General features: G+C 42.2%; 1 long non-coding RNA gene and 6 other non-coding genes across 8 annotated transcripts in view; all 7 read right to left on the bottom strand.

The window, feature by feature from the left end:
- LOC111493399 overlaps nucleotides 1–16,695 on the bottom strand; it is a 631,558-nt gene that overhangs the window by 592,359 nt on the left and 22,504 nt on the right. The gene's annotated exons all lie outside the window — the stretch shown is intronic.
- TRNAR-UCG lies at nucleotides 903–976 on the bottom strand. Its single transcript has one exon. It is a non-coding gene; the product is annotated as a tRNA-Arg (tRNA).
- Nucleotides 4,523–4,596, bottom strand: TRNASTOP-UCA. The gene has a single exon. It is a non-coding gene; the product is annotated as a tRNA-Sec (tRNA).
- TRNAR-UCG lies at nucleotides 6,419–6,492 on the bottom strand. Its single transcript has one exon. It is a non-coding gene; the product is annotated as a tRNA-Arg (tRNA).
- On the bottom strand, nucleotides 7,109–7,182 carry TRNAR-UCG. The gene has a single exon. It is a non-coding gene; the product is annotated as a tRNA-Arg (tRNA).
- TRNAR-UCG lies at nucleotides 7,480–7,553 on the bottom strand. Its single transcript has one exon. It is a non-coding gene; the product is annotated as a tRNA-Arg (tRNA).
- TRNAR-UCG lies at nucleotides 15,708–15,781 on the bottom strand. The gene has a single exon. It is a non-coding gene; the product is annotated as a tRNA-Arg (tRNA).

Below are 16,695 nucleotides of genomic sequence, written 5' to 3'. Positions count from 1 at the left end.
GCCTCAAAAATATCATGTCTAGGCCTGCCAGACATGAAATGCCTCAAAATGTACCATAGGGGGATATGACTAGTTGTCAACTTCTCCCTACCCAAGGTTATATATGCTAAGCCGTTGTTATCTCTCTCTTGCTTGCTTATATAACGTCTCTTTCACAAATCTCTCTTTCTAAAATCTCTCTCTACCCTCGTTTTCCAAAAACCTTCTTTTAAAACCGAGGCTAGAGGCTTGATCATACGTCGCTTGGCCTTAGGCGACGCAAGTACAAATTGGCTTAGCTCACTTGTCGTTGGAAAGTGAGTGCCACACAATCGCTAGTCCGCTGCCTTTAAACGTGCGATTTCGCCCGCTGCCTTTAAACGTGCGATTTCGCTAGTCCGCTGCCTTTAAACGTGCGATTGTGTCTCTATGCGATCATTTGTTTGATATCTCGTCACTCGTAGAGAGTGCTGCTACAGTTTGTGGCGAACTTGCATATTTAATCGACAAACGATAAATAAAAATAATACATTGAAAAGAAAGAAGATCGACGACCACAATAGGAATCAAACTCACGACCATCTGATCTAAAGTCAAACACGTTAATCCACTACACTATTAAGTCATTTGTTCATCATCTCGTGACTCACAGACAGTGCTGCTACAGTTAGTGGCGAACTTGTGTAATTAATCGACACACGATAAATAAAAATAAGTGATTGAAAAGGAAGAAGACCAACCAACCATAGTGGGGTTCGAACCCACAACCTTATGATTTTAAGACATACGCACTAATCTATAATCCGATCATTTGTTCATTCTCTTATTAGTTGCACACAGTACTGCTACAGCTATTTATGAACTTGCGTAATTAATTGACAAACGATAAATAAAAATCACTGATTGAAAAGAGAGAAGATAGATGACCACAGTGGGAGTCGAACCCACGACCTTCTGATCCGAAGTCAGACGCGCTAATCCACTGCGCTATGCGGTCATTTGTTCATCTCGTGACTCGTAGATAGTGCTGCTACAGCTAGTGGCGAACTTGCATATTTAATCGACAAACGATAAATATAAATAAGTGATTGAAAAAAAAGAAGACCAACCAACCACAGTGGGGTTCGAACCCACGACCTACTGGTTTGAAGACATATGCACTAATATATAATCCAGTAATTTGTTCATGCTCTTATGAGTTGCAGACAGTACTGCTACAGCTATTGATGAACTTGCATAATTAATTGACAAACGATAAATAAAAATAAAACATTTAAAAGAAAGAAGACCGACGACCACAATAGGAGTCAAACCCACAACCATCTAATCCAAAGTTAGACTCGCTAATCCAATGCACTATGCTGTCATTTGTTCATCATCTCGTAAATAATCGACAAACGATAAATAAAAATAAGTGACTGAAAAGAAAGAAGATCGACAACCACAGGGGGAGTCGGACCCACAACAATCTGTTGCGAAGTTAGATGCGTTAATCCACTGCCCTATGCGGTCATTTGTTTTTCATCCCGTGACTTGAAGAGAGTGCTGCTAGTTTAGTGCCGAACTTGCGTAATTGATTGACAAACGATAAATAAAAATAAGTGGTTTAAAAGAAAGAAGACTAACAATCACAGTGGGAGTCAAACCCATGCGAAGTCAGACGCTCTAATCCAATGCGTTATGTATTCATTTGTTTATTGTCTTGTGACTGCAGATGGAGCTTCTACACCTAGTGCGAAACTTGCAAAATTAATAGGAACATCATCAACCATAATGGAAATCAAACCCATGACCTTCTGATCCTAAGTCAGTCGCACTAATCCACTGGCAAATGGTGCTGCTAAAGTTAGTAGCAAACTTGTGTAATTAGTCGTCAAACAATAAATAAAAATAAGTGAATAAAAATGGAAAAAGACTAACCATAATGGGAGTAAAAAACACGACCTTCTAATATGAAGTCAGACGCACTAATCAAATCAACTACGATATGTGATCATTTGGTCTTCACCTCGTGACTTGCAGATTGTACTTCTACATCTACTGCTGAATTTGCATAATTAATAGGAACATCCATCGAGCCCAATGGAAGTCGACTCCCACAACCTTCTGATCCGAAGTCAGACGCGCTTATCCACTGCACTATGCGATAATTTGTTCGTTATCTCGTGACTCGCAGACAGTGCTGCTACCGATAGTGGCGAACTTGCCTAATTAATCGACAAACGATAAATAAAAATAAGTGATTAAAAAGAAAGAAGACCAACGACCACAGTGGGAGTCGAAACCCAAGACCTTCTGATCTGAAGTGAGACACGCTAATACACTGCGTTATGCGGCCAATTGTTCTTCACCTCGTGACTTGCAGATCGTGCTTCTATCGCTAGTGCTGAACTTGCAAAATTAATAGGGACATCATCGACAACAATGGAAGTCGAACCAACGACCTTCTGATCCGAAGTCAGAAGCGCTAATCTACTATGCTATGCGGTCATTTGTTTGTTGTCTCGTGACTCACAGATAATGCTGCTACAGCTAGTGGCAAACTTGCGTATTTAATCGAGAAACGATAAAAGACCAACGACTAAAGTGGGAGTCGAACCCACAACGATCTAATGGGAAGTTAGGCACGCTAATCTACTGCGCTATGTGGTCATTTGTTTGTCATCTCGTGACTCGCACAGAGTGCTGCTACAGTTAGTGCCGAACTTGCGTAATTAATCGACTGACCGAACATAGTGTGAGTCAAAACCACGACCTTCGAATCTGAAGTCAGACGCGCCAATCAACTGCGCTATGCGGTCAATTGTTCTTCATCTCATGACTTGCAGATGGTGCTTCTACCGATAGTGCTGAACTTGCAAAATTAATAGGGACATCATCGACCACAATGGAAGTCGAACCAACGACCTTCTGATCCGAAGTCAGACGCGCTAATCTACTATGCTATGCGGTCATTTTTTCATCGTCTCGTGACTCGCAGATGATGCTGCTACAATTAGTGGCGAAATTGCGTAATTAATCGACAAACGATAAATAAAAATAACTAATTGGAAAGAAAAAAGAAGCAAGACCACAGTGCGAATCAAACCCACAACCTTTTGATCCGAAGTCAAATGTGCTAATCCACTATGCTATGCGATCATTTGTTTGATATCTCGTCACTCATAGAGAGTGCTGCTACAGTTTGTGGCGAACTTGCATATTTAATCGACAAACGATAAATAAAAATAAAACATTGAAAAGAAAGAAGACCGACGACCACAATAGGAGTCAAACCCACGACCATCTGATCCAAAGTTAGACTCGCTAATCCAATGCACTATGCGTGATTTGTTCATCATCTCGTAAATAATTGACAAACGATAAATAAAAATAAGTGATTGAAAAGAAGGAAGAGTTACCAACCACATTGGGGTTCAAACCCAACCTTTTGATCTTAAGACATACGCGCTAATCTATAATCCGGTCATTTGTACATGCTCTTATGAGTCACAGTACTACTACAGCTATTGATGAACTTGCGTAATTAATTGACAAACGATAAATAAAAATAAGTGATTGAAAAGAAAGAAGACAAATGACCACAGTAGGAGTTGAACCCACAACCTTCTAATCCAAAGTCAAACTATAAATATTTGATTAATCCACTACACTTAAATGGTGTGAAAGTTATCTTATTTATAATCAAATAAATTACAAGGATATGAAAATAGTAATAAATGGTAATAACAATAAATGGAAACATACCTATGATAATAAGGCAAATATCTAATATTTGCCTTATAATAAAATATCAAATATAATATATATGGTGATATTTGCCTTATAATAAAATATCAAATATAATATATATGGTGATATTTGCCTTATAATAAAATATCAAATATAATATATATGGTAAACTATAATTTATTATTAAATATCCTTTAGCTATGCAGTCATTTGTTCATCATCTCTTTGTTCATCATCTCGTGACTCGTAAATAGTGTTTCTACAGCTAGTGGCGAACTTGCATATTTAATCGACAAACGATAAATATAAATAAGTGATTGAAAAGAAAGAAGACCAACAACCACAGTGGGGTTTGAAACCACGACCTACTGGTCTAAAGACATACGCACTAATATATAATCCGGTCATTTGTTCATGCTCTTATGAGTTGCAGACAGTACTGCTACAACTATTGATGAACTTGCATAATTAATTAACAAACGATAAATAAAAATAAAACATTTAAAAGAAAGAAGATCGACGACCACAATAGAAGTCAAACCCACAACCATCTAATCCAAAGTTAGACTCGCTAATCCAATGAACTATGCGGTCATTTGTCTTCATCTCGTAAAGAAGACCGACGACAACAATAGGAGTCAAACCCACGACCATCTGATCCAAAGTCAAACACGCTAATCCACTACACTATGCGGTCATTTCTTCATCATCTCGTGACTCGTAAACAGTGCTGCTACAGTTAGTGGAGAACTTGTGTAATTAATCGACACACGATAAATAAAAATAAGTGATTGAAAAGAAAGAAGACAGATGACCACAGTGGGAGTCAAACCCACGACCTTCTGATCTGAAGTCAAATGGGCTAATCCACTGCGCTATGCGATCATTGTTCATCATCTCGTGACTCGCAGACAGTGCTGCTACAACTAGTGGCGAACTTGCGTATTTAATCGACAAACGATAATAAAAATAAGTGATGGAAAAGAAAAAAGACCAACCAACTAAAGTGGGAGTCGAACCCATGACCTTCTGATCTAAAGTTAAACGCACTAATACACTGCATTATACGGTCATTTGTTTGTTATCTCGTGACTCGCAGAGAGTGCTGCTACAGTTAGTGTCGAACTTGCGTAATTAATCGTCAAACGATAAATAAAAATAAGTGCACAAAAATGGAACAGACCGAATATAGTGGGAGTCAAAATTACGACCTTTTGATCTGAAGTCAAATGCGCTAATCCCTATGCGGTCATTTGTTCATCATCTCGATCTGAAGTCAAATGCGCTAATCCCTATGCGGTCATTTGTTCATCATCTCGTAACCGAAAGGACCAGAGACTAGTTCGTAAATATGAAGGCCCGGTTGAAGTCCTTAAAAAGATCGGGACTACCTCCTACCGAGTTGCACTCCCCACATGGATGAAAATCCACCCAGTAATTCATGTGAGTAACTTGAAGCCATACCACCCTGACCCAGAAGACGACCAACGAAATGCAACCACAAGACCGAGCATCGATCTGAGGCAAAAAGAAACAAAAGAAGTAGAGGAGATCCTCGCCGACAGGGTTAGGAAGATAGGATGACCTGTACGGACGATTCGTGAATTCCTTGTCAAATGGAAGAATCTCCCTACAGAGGAAACCAGCTGGGAACGCGCCGAAGACCTGAAATCCGCCGCCACCCACAACGCTAGGTTTGAAAGTAGTCGGTTGACGGGGTCGTCAACCAATTAAGTGGGGGAGGATGTCACGGTCATGCTCGTCCAGGGCGTGTTGCCCATGGCCGCATGCCTATGGCAAGCCAAACCCTTGTCATGTCTTTTCATTCTAGTGTTTTTACTTCTATAGTTCTAGGGCGTATGACGCCTCAAAAATATCATGTCTAGGCCTGCCAGACATGAAATGCCTCAAAATGTACTATAGGGGGATATGACTAGTTGTCAACTTCTCCCTACCCAAGGTTATATATGCTAAGCCGTTGTTATCTCTCTCTTGCTTGCTTATATAACGTCTCTTTCACAAATCTCTCTTTCTAAAATCTCTCTCTACCCTCGTTTTCCAAAAACCTTCTTTTAAAACCGAGGCTAGAGGCTTGATCATACGTCGCTTGGTCGTAGGCGACGCAAGTACAAATTGGCTTAGCTCACTTGTCGTTGGAAAGTGAGTGCCACACAATCGCTAGTCCGCTACCTTTAAACGTGCGATTGTGTCACTATGCGATCATTTGTTTGATATCTCGTCACTCGTAGAGAGTGCTGCTACAGTTTGTTGCGAACTTGCATATTTAATCGACAAACGATAAATAAAAATAATACATTGAAAAGAAAGAAGACCGACGACCACAATAGGAATCAAACTCACGACCATCTGATCTAAAGTCAAACACGTTAATCCACTACACTATTAAGTCATTTGTTCATCATCTCGTGACTCACAGACAGTGCTGCTACAGTTAGTGGCGAACTTGTGTAATTAATCGACACACGATAAATAAAAATAAGTGATTGAAAAGGAAGAAGACCAACAACCATAGTGGGGTTCGAACCCACAACCTTATGATTTTAAGACATACGCACTAATCTATAATCCGATCATTTGTTCATTCTCTTATTAGTTGCAGACAGTACTGCTACAGCTATTTATGAACTTGCGTAATTAATTGACAAACGATAAATAAAAGTAAGTGATTGAAAAGAAAGAAGACAGATGACCACAGTGGGAGTCGAACCCACGACCTTCTGATCCGAAGTCAGACACGCTAATCCACTGCGCTATGCGGTCATTTGTTCATCATCTCGTGACTCATAGATAGTGCTGCTACAGCTAGTGGCGAACTTGCATATTAAATCGACAAACGATAAATATAAATAAGTGATTGAAAAAAAAGAAGACCAACAACCACAGTGGGGTTCAAACCCACGACCTACTGGTCTGAAGACATACGCACTAATATATAATCCAGTAATTTGTTCATGCTCTTATGAGTTGTAGACAGTACTGCTACAACTATTGATGAACTTCCATAATTAATTGACAAACGATAAATAAAAATAAAACATTTAAATGAACGAAGACCGACGACCACAATCATAATTAATTGACAAACGATAAATAAAAATAAAACATTTAAATGAACGAAGACCGACGACCACAATAGGAGTCAAACCCACAACCATCTAATCCAAAGTTAGACTCGCTAATCCAATGAACTATGCGGTCATTTGTCTTCATCTCGTAAAGAAGACCGACGACAACAATAGGAGTCAAACCCACGACCATCTGATCCAAAGTTAGACTCGCTAATCCAATGCACTATGCTGTCATTTGTTCATCATCTCGTAAATAATCGACAAACGATAAATAAAAATAAGTGATTGAAAAGAAAGAAGATCGACGACGACGACAGTGGGAGTCAAACCCACGACCTTTTGATCCGAAGTCAGACATGCTAATCCACTACACTATGCGGTCATTTGTTCATCATCTTGTGACTCGCAGACAGTGCTGCTACAGTTAGTGGCGAACTTGTGTAATTAATCGACACACGATAAATAAAAATAAGTGATTGAAAAGAAAGAAGACCAACAACCACAGTGGGGTTCGGACCCACAACCTTATGATTTTAAGACATACGCACTAACCTATAATTCGATCATTTGTTCATGCTTTTATGAATCGCAGACAGTACTGCTACATCTATTGATGAACTTGCGTAATTAATTGACAAACGATAAATAAAAATAAGTGATTGAAAAGAAAGAAGACAGATGACCACAGTGGGAGTCAAACCCACAACCTTCTGATCCGAAGTTAGAGGCGCTAATCCACTGCGCTATGCGGTCATTTGTACATCATCTCGTGACTCGTAGACAGTGCTGCTACAGCTAGTGGCAAACTTGCGTATTTAATCGACAAACGATAAATAAAATTAAGAGATTGAAAAGAAAGAAGACCGACGACCAGAGTGGGAGTCAAACCCACAACGATCTCATGGGAAGTTAGGCGCGCTAATCCACTGCGCTATGTGGTCATTTGTTTGTCATCTCGTGACTCGCAGAGAGTGCTACTACAGTTAGTGCCGAACTTGAGTAATTAATCGACTAGTCGAACATAGTGGGAGTCAAAACCACGACCTTCGAATCTAAAGTCAGACGCGCCAATCAACTACGCTATGCGGTCAATTGTTCTTCACCTCGTGACTTGCGAATGGTGCTTCTACCGCTGGTGCTGAACTTGCAAAATTAATAGGGATCGCAGATAGATGCTGCTACAGTTAGTGGCGAAATTGCGTAATTAATCGACAAACGGTAAATAAAAATAGCAGATAGATGCTGCTACAGTTAGTGGCGAAATTGCGTAATTAATCGACAAACGGTAAATAAAAATAACTGATTGAAAAGAAAAAAGAATGAAGACCACAGTGTGAATCGAACCCACAACCTTTTGATCCAAAGTCAAATGTGCTAATCCACGGTGCTATGTGTCACGGTCATGCTCGTCCAGGGCGTGTTGCCCATGGCCGCATGCCTATGGCAAGCCAAACCCTTGTCATGTCTTTTCATTCTAGTGTTTTTACTTTTGTAGTTCTAGGGCGTATGACGCCTCAAAAATATCATGTCTAGGCCTGCCAGACATGAAATGCCTCAAAATGTACTATAGGGGGATATGACTAGTTGTCAACTTCTCCCTACCCAAGGTTATATATGCTAAACCGTTGTTATCTCTCTCTTACTTGCTTATATAACGTCTCTTTCAAAAATCTCTCTTTCTAAAATCTCTCTCTACCCTCGCTTTCCAAAAACCTTCTTTTAAAACCGAGGCTAGAGGCTTGATCATACGTCGCTTGGCCGTAGGCGACGCAAGTACAAATTGGCTTAGCTCACTTGTCGTTGGAAAGTGAGTGCCGCACAATCGCTAGTCCGCTGCCTTTAAACGTGCGATTGTGTCAAGTGGTATCAGAGCCTTGTTAGCTCCGTGACACAGTAAAGACCGAAACCATGTCGACGGCAAAGTCGACACCCAAAGTACAAGCCGACCGGCTTACGCTAATAGAGGAGGAAATGCTGTTCCTCAAAGAAGTCCCTGACACCCTCCGCTTCCTGGAAGCACGGGTGACCGAATTGAGTGAGAAAGTCGTAGGAATCGACGCAATGGGCAACCGCCTGGATGGGTTGCCAATCGCAGAATTGATGTTTCGAGTGACCTCGCTCGAAGAAAGAGTTGCTTCTACGAGCAGCCCAAAACCGTCTGGTAGTCCGGATAGCTCTGTCGTGCACACGGAGGGACGTGGCGAAGAGTTCGACGTGCTACAAAATACAATGATGAGCTTGTTCAATGGATTAGCTGATGAGTTCAGAACAACAATCGACGACATCCAAGAAAGGATGGCCTCCATGGGCACACGAATTGAAGTGACCATGAAAGCCGTGGAGAACGTCACGGCTGGACAAACTAATACAGGGTCCAACAAACTAAGATTCCCAGATCCTAGAGCCTTTAAAGGGAATCGGGACGCCAAAGAGTTGGAAAACTTCATCTTTGATGTCGAACAGTACTTCAAAGCCACAACGGCTTGTACTGACGACAAGAAGGTGACCGTAGCCTCGATGTATCTCATAGACGACGCCAAACTGTGGTGGCGTACGAAGGTGCAAGACATTGAGGATGGATTGTGCACCATTGACTCGTGGGAGGACCTTAAGAAAGAGTTGAGGGACCAGTTCCTCCCCGAAAACGCAGGACATTTAGCAATGGAAAAACTAGTAGCCCTGAAACACACTGGAGGCATACGAGACTATGTCAGACAGTTCTCAACCCTGATGCTAGATATCAGGGGCACATTAGAGAAGGACAAGGTGTTCTTTATAAATGGGTTACAACCGTGGGCCAAAACAAAGCTACACGAGAACAAGGTCCAAACTCTAGCTGCCGCAATGGCCTGTGCCGAGAGACTCCTAGACTATGGGAATGAAGCGGGATCCCAAAGAAGAATAACACCAGCCCCAAACACTGGGGGCAAGCCATACAAACCACCAAGTCATCGAAATGGAAGCCCCAACAGGCCGAACAGAGGTAACGACAGACCAAGCGGATGGACGGATAGACCTCCTCAGAACAACCAAGCGGGGACATCTCGAGGACCTTACCATCAAAGGAACCACCCGACGACGCCTTTACAATGCATGTTGTGTAAAGGTCCCCACAAGGTATCTTACTGTCCTCATCAGGCCTCTCTCATTGCGCTCCAAGTGTCCATTCAAGAGAGCAATGACGCAAGGGTTGAGACTATGCTTGACAAGAAGGAAGATCAAGACAATCCCCGAATGGGCGCACTTAAATTCTTGTCAGCCCTCCAACGGAAGGTCGAACCGAAGGAGATAGTAGAGAAAGGACTCATGTTCGTAGATGCGACAATAAATTCCCAACCGAATAGGAGCACTCTGATAGATTCAGGAGCGACCCACAACTTCATCGCCGATCAAGAAGCCCGAAGATTAGGACTCACTATAGGAAAGGACCCGGGAAAAATGAAAGCTGTCAACTCTAAGGCCTTGCCTATTGTGGGAGTTTCCAAAAGAGTCCCCTTTAAAATAGGGGATTGGACAGGAGAGCTAGATCTTGTCGTAGCTCGCATGGACGACTTTGACGTGGTACTTGGGATGGAGTTCCTCCTAGAACACAAAGTTATCCCAATGTCGCTGGCAAAATGTTTAGTGATCACCGACCACAACCCCACAGTAATACCTGCAAGCATCAAGCAACCAGGTAATCTTCGAATGATCTCGGCCATACAATTGAAAAGGGGACTCGCACGAGAGGAACCTACATTTATGGCCATACCATTGATGGAAGTAACAACCACCGAAGAAACTGTCCCAAATGAAATCAATGAGGTACTAAACGACTATGCTGACATAATGCCAGAGAGCTTACCCCAAACATTACCACCTCGTCGAGGCATTGATCACGAAATCGAACTCATCCCCGGAGTTAAACCGCCAGCGAAGAACGCATACCGGATGGCTCCGCCCGAGCTAGCCGAATTAAGGAAACAACTGGATGAGTTGCTGAAGGCGGGATTCATCCGCCCGGCAAAGGCACCCTACGAAGCCCCCGTACTGTTCCAGAAGAAGAAGGATGGGACGTTGCGTCTATGCATAGACTATAGAGCCTTAAACAAGGTGACGGTACGCAACAAATATCCACTGCCGATAATATCCGACTTGTTCGACCAACTTCACGGGGCCAAGTACTTCACGAAGTTGGACTTACGATCAGGGTATTACCAAGTACGTATTGCCGAAGGGGACGAGCCCAAAACGACGTGCGTAACAAGATATAGGGCCTTCGAATTCCTAGTAATGCCCTTTGGCTTGACAAACGCTCCAGCTACTTTCTGCACGTTGATGAACCAAGTTTTCTACGAATACTTGGATCAGTTTGTCATAGTATACCTCGACGACATAGTGGTTTACAGCACAACCCTAAAGGAACACAAAGTGCACTTGAAGCTGGTGTTCGACAAGCTACGACAAAACCAACTGTATGTAAGAGAAATGTGCATTCGCACAAACATGCATCAACTTCCTTGGACATGTCGTCAAATGTGGACAAATTAGTATGGATAGCGATAAGATAAAAGCTATCCAAGAATGGAAGGTTCCTACTTCCGTATTCGATTTGCGGTCCTTCTTAGGATTAGCCAACTACTATAGGCGGTTCGTCGAAGGGTTTTCACGACGAGTCGCCCCATTGACAGAGCTGTTGAAGAAAGACCACACTTGGTCGTGGTCAGATGATTGTCAAATGGCCTTTGAAGATCTGAAAACAACCATGATGAGGGGTCCTGTCCTCGGATTGGTAGATGTTACAAAGCCATTTGAAATAGAAACAGACGCTTCCGACTTTGCCCTAGGTGGGGTTCTTATTCAAGAAGGCCACCTGTTAAGGATATTTAGTAATAAATTATAGTTTACCATATATATTTGATATTTTATTATAAGGCAAATATCTAATATTTGCCTTATTATCATAGGTATCTTTCCATTTATTGTTATTTTCATTTATTACTATTTCCATATCGTTGTAATTTATTTGATTATAAATAAGATAACTTTCACACTATTTAGGTGTGGTGGATTAATCAAACATTCACATGGTATCAGAGCCCTTTCGGTTTAACAACCCTGATCCTTTCTTTTTAATGGCTTTTGAATCCTCTAATCTTCTTCTCCACCACCCCTGCTGGTTTTGACGCCGCAGGGGCAGTCTTCATGGATGCCATAGTCGGAGCCGATTGATTACTCTTCGGCTCCACCCTATTGACCTCCAAATCACCTTTCGTCATACTCTGTACATACAACCTCACCTTTTTCAACCCAATCGGTTTTCCCCTTGGCCAATATAGTCTCTCTCATTTTCTTCCCAATCAACCTTCATCCTTCACATAAACCCTAACCTAAACCTCTCTCATTTTCTTCCCAATCAACCTTCATCCTTCACATAAACCCTAACCTAAACCTATCAACCTTTTGCAGAGATTTACCTTCGGAATCTGGGTGCCACACTGGCCTATTCGCCAACCAAGTTGCCGCCGCCCTTCCTGCCAAAATTGGCTTCTTCGCCCGATGAGGCGACTCTTCCGACTGCCCTTCTCGCCAAAATTGGCTCCTTCACCCAATGTGGCGACTCTTCCGGCTTCAACATTGTCTTTGTCCTTTGCTCTAGGTTTCCCCTTCTACTTCTTGGGGTTAGAAATATTCTCACCAGAGCCAAGGCAGCATCGTCGTAAGCGACAATCCCTCTTCATGGGTTAGACATATTCTCGCCGAAGCCAAGGCAGCATCGCCGCTGAGCGGCGATCCCTCTGCAAATTTTTGATGGCCAAGAACCGGGTTGTTAGCATCTTCATGAAAAGTGTTTCTCAACTTCTTTGAATTTTTCAGATTCAAGCTTCACGTTCGTTTAAATCCGACGCTTAGCTTGTGGTGGGGTGTTAAGGATATTTAGTAATAAATTATAGTTTACCATATATATTTGATATTTTATTATAAGGCAAATATATAATATTTGCCTTATTATCATAGGTATCTTTTCATTTATTGTTATTTTCATTTATTACTATTTCCATATCGTTGTAATTTATTTGATTATAAATAAGATAACTTTCACACTATTTAGGTGTGGTGGATTAATCAAACATTCACACCACCCCATCGCTTTCGAAAGTCGAAAGCTCAATGACGCCGAACGTAGATACACTGTCTCCGAAAAAGAAATGCTGGCAGTAGTCCATTGCCTTCGAGTCTGGAGACAATATCTCTTGGGATCACAGTTCGTAGTGAAGACGGATAACAGCGCCATTTGCCACTTCTTTGATCAACCAAAATTGACGGCAAAACAAGCCCGGTGGCAGGAGTCGTTGGCTGAATTCGACTTCAAGTTCGAACACAAAGCAGGGAAGAGTAATCAAGCAGCCGACGCACTGAGTCGGAAGGGCGAACATGCGGCCCTGTGCATGTTAGCCCATATTCACTCAAGTAAGATCGATGGATCGATGCGCGACATCATCAAGGAGCATTTACATAAAGACCCATCGGCCAAAGCCGTCGTCGAACTAGCTAAAGCTGGGAAAACACGACAGTTTTGGGTTGAGGGAGACCTTCTGATGACAAAAGGAAACAGATTGTATGTCCCAAGAACGGGAGAACTGAGGAAGAAGCTCATTCAGGAATGTCATGATACCTTATGGGCCGGACACCCTGGGTGGCAAAGAACATACGCTCTAATAAAGAAAGGGTACTTCTGGCCAAACATGCGAGACGACATCATGCAATACACCAAGACGTGCCTCATCTGTCAACAGGACAAAGTCGAGAAAGCCAAAGTCTCAGGACTCTTGGAACCTCTACCTGTGCCGACAAGACCCTGGGAAAGTGTATCTCTGGACTTCATAACACACCTCCCAAAAGTCGGGGACTATGACGCTATCTTGGTTATCGTAGACCGATTCTCAAAATATGCGACGTTCATCCCCACTCCCAAATTATGCTCGGCCGAACTCACAGCTCAACTATTTTTCAAACACATTGTAAAGTTATGGGGTATTCCGTCGAGCATCATCAGTGATCGGGATGGCAGATTCATTGGAACATTCTGGATCGAGTTATTCGCCTTCTTGGGAACAACCTTAAACATCTCCTCGAGTTACCACCCTAAAACCGATGGTCAGACAGAACGGTTCAATTGCTTGCTCGAAGAATACTTACGTCACTTCGTCGACGCTCGCCAGAAGAACTGGATACAATTGTTAGATGTCGCCCAATTTTGCTTCAATTGTCAAACCAGCTCGTCCACGGGAAAGAGTCCCTTTGAAATTGTAAGTGGACGACAACCGGCCTTACCCCACATTATCGATCATCCTTATGCAGGGAAAAACCCTCAAGCTCACAACTTCACAAGAGAATGGAAGCAATCCGGGCATATTTAGAGAAGGCTTCCAAGCATATGAAAAAGTGGGCAGACAAGAAGCGTCGCCCCCTTCAATTCCGAGCAGGAGATCAAGTCCTCATCAAGCTGAAACCAGAACAGATCAGATTTCGCAACCGAAAGGACCAGAGACTAGTTCGAAAATATGAAGGCCCGGTTGAAGTCCTTAAAAAGATCGGGACTACCTCCTACCGAGTTGCACTTCCCACATGGATGAAAATCCACCCAGTAATTCATGTGAGTAACTTGAAGCCATACCACCCTGACCCAGAAGACGACCAACGAAATGCAACCACAAGACCGAGCATCGATCTGAGGCAAAAAGAAACAAAAGAAGTAGAGGAGATCCTCGCCGACAGGGTTAGGAAGATAGGATGACCTGTACGGACGATTCGTGAATTCCTTGTCAAATGGAAGAATCTCCCTACAGAGGAAACCAGCTGGGAACGCGCCGAAGACCTGAAATCCGCCGCCACCCACAACGCTAGGTTTGAAAGTAGTCGGTTGACGGGGTCGTCAACCAATTAAGTGGGGGAGGATGTCACGGTCATGCCCGTCCAGGGCGTGTTGCCCATGGCCGCATGCCTATGGCAAGCCAAACCCTTGTCATGTCTTTTCATTCTAGTGTTTTTACTTTTGTAGTTCTAGGGCGTATGACGCCTCAAAAATATCATGTCTAGGCCTGCCAGACATGAAATGCCTCAAAATGTACTATAGGGGGATATGACTAGTTGTCAACTTCTCCCTACCCAAGGTTATATATGCTAAGCCGTTGTTATCTCTCTCTTGCTTGCTTATATAACGTCTCTTTCACAAATCTCTCTTTCTAAAATCTCTCTCTACCCTCGTTTTCCAAAAACCTTCTTTTAAAACCGAGGCTAGAGGCTTGATCATACGTCGCTTGGTCGTAGGCGACGCAAGTACAAATTGGCTTAGCTCACTTGTCGTTGGAAAGTGAGTGCCACACAATCGCTAGTCCGCTGCCTTTAAACGTGCGATTGTGTCACTATGCGATCATTTGTTTGATATCTCGTCACTCGTAGAGAGTGCTGCTACAGTTTGTGGCGAACTTGCATATTTAATCGACAAACGATAAATAAAAATAATACATTGAAAAGAAAGAAGACCGACGACCACAATAGGAATCAAACTCACGACCATCTGATCTAAAGTCAAACACGTTAATCCACTACACTATTAAGTCATTTGTTCATCATCTCGTGACTCACAGACAGTGCTGCTACAGTTAGTGGCGAACTTGTGTAATTAATCGACACACGATAAATAAAAATAAGTGATTGAAAAGGAAGAAGACGAAGACCAACCAACCATAGTGGGGTTCGAACCCACAACCTTATGATTTTAAGACATACGCACTAATCTATAATCCGATCATTTGTTCATTCTCTTATTAGTTGCAGACAGTACTGCTACAGCTATTTATGAACTTGCGTAATTAATTGACAAACGATAAATAAAAATAAGTGATTGAAAAGAAAGAAGATAGATGACCACAGTGGGAGTCGAACCCACGACCTTCTGATCCGAAGTCAGACGCGCTAATCCACTGCGCTATGCGGTCATTTGTTCATCTCGTGACTCGTAGATAGTGCTGCTACAGCTAGTGGTGAACTTGCATATTTAATCGACAAACGATAAATATAAATAAGTGGTTGAAAAAAAAGAAGACCAACCAACCACAGTGGGGTTCGAACCCACGACCTACTGGTCTGAAGACATACGCACTAATATATAATCCAGTAATTTGTTCATGCTCTTATGAGTTGCAGACAGTACTGCTACAGCTATTGATGAACTTGCATAATTAATTGACAAACGATAAATAAAAATAAAACATTTAAAAGAAAGAAGACCGACGACCACAATAGGACTCAAACCCACAACCATCTAATCCAAAGTTAGACTCGCTAATCCAATGAACTATGCGGTCATTTGTCTTCATCTCGTAAAGAAGACCGATGACAACAATAGGAGTCAAACCCACGACCATATGATCCAAAGTTAGACTCGCTAATCCAATGCACTATGCTGTCATTTGTTCATCATCTCGTAAATAATCGACAAACGATAAATAAAAATAAGTGACTGAAAAGAAAGAAGATCGACGACGACGATAGTGGGAGTCAAACCCACGACCTTTTGATCCGAAGTCGGACATGCTAATCCACTACACTATGCGGTCATTTGTTCATAATCTTGTGACTCGCAGACAGTGCTGCTACAGTTAGTGGCGAACTTGTGTAATTAATCGACACACGAGGAATAAAAATAAGTGATTGAAAAGAAAGAAGACCAACAACCACAGTGGGGTTCGGACCCACAACCTTATGATTTTAAGACATACGCGCTAACCTATAATCCGATCATTTGTTCATGCTTTTATGAATCGCAGACAGTACTGCTACATCTATTGATGAACTTGCGTAATTAATTGACAAACGATAAATAAAAATAAGTGATTGAAAAGAAAGAAGA

The sequence above is a fragment of the Cucurbita maxima genome, unplaced genomic scaffold (genome assembly GCF_002738345.1).
Source record: "Cucurbita maxima cultivar Rimu unplaced genomic scaffold, Cmax_1.0 Cma_Scf00001, whole genome shotgun sequence".
Classification (NCBI taxonomy): Eukaryota; Viridiplantae; Streptophyta; class Magnoliopsida; order Cucurbitales; family Cucurbitaceae; genus Cucurbita; species Cucurbita maxima.
The sequence above is the reverse complement of the archived record's forward strand: the minus strand, read 5'-3'. Positions and strand labels throughout refer to the sequence as shown.